Consider the following 6,523-nt stretch of genomic DNA (forward strand, 5'->3'; position numbering starts at 1 on the left):
ATCAACAAATGCTCTTAATCATTGGTCTTCTCTCCAGCCTCTCTCTATACCTGATTCTAACTACTGTTTGATGTCAAAGTCATTTCCTCACAATAAAGGTTTTTTTTTTTCCCTCAATCTAATAAATCTCAATAAATAATTTGATAACACATTTAGGCATGGTATTTCTGGCATAAAATGTCTTTAAAGTACCTTTCAAAATATGTATTCTAAAGTTATTTCATTCACACACACACAACACAAAAATGCACACACACACACACACATAAATTTATTAAGTTTATTCCTTGACAATTCTAAACATGTATATAATGCACTCTGTGACTCTCACCTGATACCTTTACTTATCTTCTCCTCCACACACAATAGAAAATATTACTATCAACTTTAATCTGAAGAATATATCTTTCTAGTTGAATGGCAGTATATAGAGACACATAGCTGTTGAAAGTACTAGGAATAGGTGAGAGTTGGATTCTCAGCCCTAAGCAGGACATTTCTACCATCCACATTAAGGTTTAGGAAATACCATGTAGGTGAGTGCAGAAAAATAGATAAGACCTAGAAGACAGGGAGAAAAGCTTCTTCGTGATGTGTCACAGACCTTCCAATCACAATTTAACACTGCCACCGTGGTTTGTAAAATGGGTCTGTTGATTATCAGGTATGATGGTGTTCAGCAAGCACTATCTATCACTGCAGAACTATTATCTGTTGGTTGATTCTAAGAAATGGGAGGTAATTGCCTTTCTTTGTGTACTCATTGGTGACTCAACCATGCTCCCACACATGGTTCCAAATTAATGACCACACAAATGTCCCTTGTTAAAATCAGTGGGAAAAAAATGACATGAATTTGGGAAAGATACTTATAGGAAGGGTGATATTATAAGAATGGTAGAAAGAAAAATAATACCTTCCAAGTGACAACTGTTTACCAAATTAGTGTAAAGGGAAATCCAGCAACTCAAAAGAGTAATACTTCATCTATTATTTTATTTCTCATCTCTAAGTCTAATTGTGGGATGAAAGATGAATTCAATTTTTAAAAAATCAGTAGAAAAGTTGGACAGCAATTAATAATAAAGACAAAATAACAAAACATTCTGTTTTGACAGTGTTTAATAGAAGCAAAACTTTTAAATCTATTAATATTGTTAAGTTTATATCAAGTGTAATGAAAAGTATGTTGAAATATAAAAGGGATTATTGAATATGTTTCTTAAACTTTATTTGAATAGTTAATCTCAAGGATATTCATAATTAATGATTCATTGACTTCAAGGTTACTAAATGAGAGTTCTCACTGTGTGATATTTTTGAAGTAGTAGTTTACAAACTAATAGAAAGCATGTTTAATTGGTATTTTCACACCTAATTTGTATTTCCTTCATTAAAACAGTATTTTGAGTAACTAGTGTTATGTCAGAGCAGGGGATTGAAAATCAGCATCTTGAAGAGTCACAAATATTTGCAGAATTTGAAGTTTCATGATTCATAAATAAATGTTAAACATTTTAGAATTTAGTAGTTCTCATTATTTATATTCATTAACATTTTGAGTGATCTCTTATTGCTCCTTTAATGTTTTATTGAAAAATACATTTTTGATACAATATGTTCTGATTACAGTTACCTCTTCCCCAAGTCCTCTCAGATCCTCCCTTGTAACCCACATCCATACCTCTACACCCTTTCTTGCTTTCTCATTGTAATCATGCAGAAATGTTAAAAAAGAAGGAAGAAAAAAGAAATCAAAAATAAAATAAAAAAAAACACAAAACAAAGAGAAAATGAACAGGAAAAAAAAAGAGCCAAAAGAACAAGCAAAAGAAATATATATAGATGAAATTTTTTTAAAAAAAATGTATGTAGACATTTGGTTAGCATGCCTTAAAAAAAAAACAGCTTAATATCAAATCTTAGTTTCTTCAACTGTTGCTGTGATAACAAGGATAAAATCTAGACAAGAGAAACTCAAGGAAGAAAGTGTTTACTGTGGTCCTCAGACTCAGGCAATAATTTATCAAGGCATTGAAATCACAGAAGCTAGAACATCAGGGCCCATTTGCATTGCATCCACAGCACAGAGTGGGAACGCTTGCACAGAACTCATTTTCTTTTTTTGATATAGTTCAAATTCCAAGCCAGGGAACGATGACACCATAGGAGATGGATATTTCCATTTTTCTTCAGCTTACCTAATTAAGTTAATCCTCCCCTGGCAGGCCCATAGGCTTCTCCGTTAGGTGATTTTTAGATCTCAGGTTGAGATCTAAGGATACCTTCCCATTCACTATTGCATTATGGCAGAAACAGAGTTGTTAAATAAAATTTGTAGCAGCAGGGCTCTGGTGTATATTTGTAATTCAGCATTTTTTTTGGCATGCATAAAATGTCCTGGTTCTTATCCACAACAACACAAAAATTAATAGAAAAATTAATTAGTTGATTAGCTAATATTACAATGTATAAAGAATGTGTTTTGTAATGAGTTTCCTCAACAAGTCCTCAGAGACTAAACCCAAATGCTATGACTCAGAATACAGTTTAATACCAGCCAGCCCTAACTCTGTTTTTTATCTAAAGAAATCAGAAATGGCCTCACATTTGGCGCCAGATATAAGACAAATTGTTAAACAGTCTTATTAATAAAAAACCTGGAGCCAGATATTGGGGTGAAAACTGAGACATCAGAGGAATAGGACAAGCCACAGCCATCCTCACCTTACTGACTCCTCAGCCTCCACAGTGGCTTTCTGTCAATACCATCTCACTTCCACTTTCTGCACAGCTACATCACTTCCTCTTTCTGCACAGCTCTGTCACTTCCTGTCTGTCTGTACAGATCTCCAGACCTCTATGGTTAACTAGTGTTGGAATTAAAGGTTTGTGCCACGGTGCCTGGCTCTGTTCTCAGTGTGGCCTTGAACTCACAGAGATTCAGATGGATCTCTGCCTCCTGAATGCTAGATTAAAGGTGTGTGCTACCATTGCCTGACTTCTATGTTTAACATAGTGGCTGGCTTTTTCCTCTGATCTGCAGATAAGCTTTATTGGGGTGCACAAATAAAATATCACCACAGTTAATTGCTCTGACTTTTTTTGTCATTGTCGTTATCTCCTCCTTTGTTTATAAAACCAAGCCTCTTAGTAAACTATTTGGAAATCACCCTGTTTTATAAAATGAACTAGTAGTGAGTGATTCTATTTCAAATAAAAGCCTATTAACATTCTCAGGGTAAAAAAAATTCTAGGAGTTTGTCTTTAGACTGAGGGAAAGCAACATAAGGTTGTGTGTCAGCAAGTCCTGATCTCATCAGCAAACACAGCCAGCTGGCAGTCATAGACCAAGACTGTTCCAGGGTCATAAGGAAACATTATGTAGCAGCTCCATTTCTCTACTCTGAGTAAGAGAAGCAATTGTCCTCTTTGTCTCCTCTTATCACACTGGAGAAGTTGAGCCTCCATGATTGTGAGGGTGTTGAGGGTAAGTCTGTGATTCAAATTATAAAATCATGTGCTGTCAGATGGTGTAATAACAGAACCTAGAGACATTTCTGTTATGGCAAAATGGCTCTGCAATAAGGCTATGTCACACAGTCTCCAAAGGCAGTAACAGTGTTTAGCAAAGCCACTTTTCAGTAAAGACATAAATCTGCCCTTCAAGAATCAGGAATGACTGCATAATTTACGATATACACTACAAAATAAAAATACACAAACCCTTTAAAGTATTAAAGATTTCAGAGTTGCACAGTAATAGAGTAGAGCATTGAGGCAAGCATCAGAGTGTGCAAGAGATGACGCTCTGTAGTGGGTAGCCATTCCAGCTTTGATCTGGAAGTTCCAACCCCCATTGAGACTTCGGCAACTGTCACACCTACAAGGCGGGTCCAAGGGAGGCGCCTGGAGACCCAAGATCTGGATGGGCCAGCACTCGCTCTCGGTTCCGGGACCCTGGACGGTGGAGGTGGGCCAAGCAGAGCTCCAGAGAACACCGCTGGACTGCGATACACCTTCCCCAGACCCCGCAACCTACCTATCCCTTAATTTGTAAGTTACACCACTAAATAAATCTCCTTTTAACTACGTGGAGTGGCCTTAATAATTTCACAAATAAAGCTCTATGCACCTGCATAGATCAGACGTTTGTGAAGCAGCTTGACCATGGCTTAGTGAAACTGACCCAAGCTAGGTGATCATTCTGGAGGATAAACAGCAGCCCTTGCGGATGAGCTCTATGATGATGCTAGTTGCTTAGAGGGAGACCATTTTAATGAAGGAAATACTTGCAAATTAGGTAAAGAATGCTGATTTATATACTTCCTATTTGTTCTTAAGCTACTATTTCTCTCTCTTTTTTTTTAAATTTTGCAATACAATTCAGTTCTACATATCAGCCACGGATTCCCTTGTTCTCCCCCTCCCGCCCCCCTTACCTTCCCCCAGCCCACCCCTCATTCCCACCTCCTCCAGGGCAAACACCCCCCCCCCCCCCCCCCCCCCCCCCCCCCGCGGACTGAGATCAACCTGGTGGACTCAGTCCAGGCAGGTCCAGTCCCCTCCTCCCAGGCCGAGCCAAGCAACCCTGCATAGGCCCCAGGTTTCAAACAGCCAACTCATGCAATGAGCACAGGACCAAAAATATGGAATGCTTCACGAATTTGCATGTCATCCTTGCACAGGGGCCATGCTAATCTTCTCTGTATCGTTCTGATTTTAGTACATGTGCTGCCGAAGCAAGCACAGCTACTATTTCTTAAAAATAGTTGCAGATTTACCCTTCCATTAAACACTTTTAATATCAATGAGCAACTGAAAATAATGAGAAGGCCCTAAAGCAATTAATTGATTAGATTTTCAAGCAACAAAATATACCTATATCCTTTTTTGCATACACCATTATCTTTTGTCTGGGAAGAAAGGCAATTCTCCCTCTCTCAGCAGCCTTTAATTATATGCAGCTCTGCATTTAGAGGAAGTGCTTTGTGATATTTCCCCATCCACATTGACATGTGAGCTGGTGTTGTGCAACTCTTCTTTAAGTGATTTCATATGTGTTGATTCCCTGTCATATATAAGTTTCTTTAGGGATGTGCACTCTGATAAGTTATAGAATCTCAAGTGATGACAAAATGCAGGTATACACAAGCAACACTAAATGAACTGGGTACTTTGTATTTCCTACAAGACACACAAACACACACACACACACACACACACACACACACACGTATGTGTCATATATCGATAATTAAAGGAGAGAAGAGAAAATGTTATTAATTTGAGATTGGAGGAGACAAAGAAGGTTTAGAAGAGAGAGAAGAAAGAATGGGAATGATGAAAAACACAACATTTACATATTCAATTCTCAAAAAATATTTTGATATTAATCATTGTCTATGTTATTTCTGAAAATTTTTGGTAATTTTGATGGGGAGTAAAGGGATTAAAAGAAGACAATTAGCGTTGGGGCCTATATCTGATTCAAAACTTTTTGTATCTAGCCTTTTCCATGTTGTATACAGTTCAAATAGACTACTAGCAATAGTGGAGAGGGTGCCTGAACTGGTTTATCCCAGTAACTAGATCGGTAAATACTCTAGCATCATAGAGCCATTCTCTAGTAACTGGTGGAAGCAGATGCAGAGATCCACAGCCAAGCACCAGACCAAGCTCCAGGAGTCTAGTCAAAGAGAGAGAAGAGGAATTCTATGAGCAAGGGAATCAAGATCATGATGGGGAAATCTACAGAGACAACCAAACCAAACTAGTGGGGACTCATGAAATTTAGATCAACAGCCATGGAGCCTGCGTGGGATTGGACTAGGCCCTCTGTATAGCAGAACAGTTGTATCGTTAAGGGGCCCCCTGGTAGCAGGATCAGAATCCATCCTTGGTGCATGAACTGGCTTTTTGGAGCCCACTATGGTGGGACACCTCCCACAGCCTTGAGGCAGGAGGAGGGGCTTGGACCTGCCTCTACTGAATTTATAAATCTCTTCTGACTCCCGATGGGAGGTCTTACCTTCTTGTAGGAGGGAATGGGAGGTGGGTTAGGGAGGAGATGCTGGAGGGGTAGGAGGAGGGGATCTTTAATTGGTATGTAAAATGAATAAAAAAATTCTGAATTAAAAAAAAGATCAAATGTAACAAAAAAATCCTGAATATATACCTATCATAAAGTTGTAATATATTAACGTTTGTATTAAAGAAAAAAATAAAACACATCTTGTTTGGAAATATATGTGGAATTTAAAGAATGGTTTAAACGATAGACAAAATTTTGCCTTGGTATTTCATTACTTTTACTATTAATTATCTATTCCCTAATTTGAATATCTTGAGTAGTGACTTAATCATTTTTTAATATTGCAAATATCTTCCAAAACAAAATACCATTTAATTAACTGATTTAACTTTTCTTTCATAATCACAGACTCAATTATATTTTGTGATTTAAAAGTTTATTTGATAGTTTTTATTAATCTGAAAAACCATTTTATAATACATTGTACAA

The 6,523-nt window shown here is 37.4% G+C and overlaps 1 non-coding gene across 1 annotated transcript; it reads right to left on the reverse strand.

Moving 5' to 3' along the window:
- Positions 1 to 4,643: 4,643 nt before the first annotated feature.
- On the reverse strand, positions 4,644 to 4,750 carry LOC131894006 (U6 spliceosomal RNA). Its single transcript, XR_009374796.1, has one exon. It is a non-coding gene; the product is annotated as a U6 spliceosomal RNA (small nuclear RNA).
- Positions 4,751 to 6,523: the final 1,773 nt, after the last annotated feature.

Source organism: Peromyscus eremicus, chromosome 16_21 (assembly GCF_949786415.1).
Source record: "Peromyscus eremicus chromosome 16_21, PerEre_H2_v1, whole genome shotgun sequence".
In the NCBI taxonomy this organism is placed as follows: domain Eukaryota; kingdom Metazoa; phylum Chordata; class Mammalia; order Rodentia; family Cricetidae; genus Peromyscus; species Peromyscus eremicus.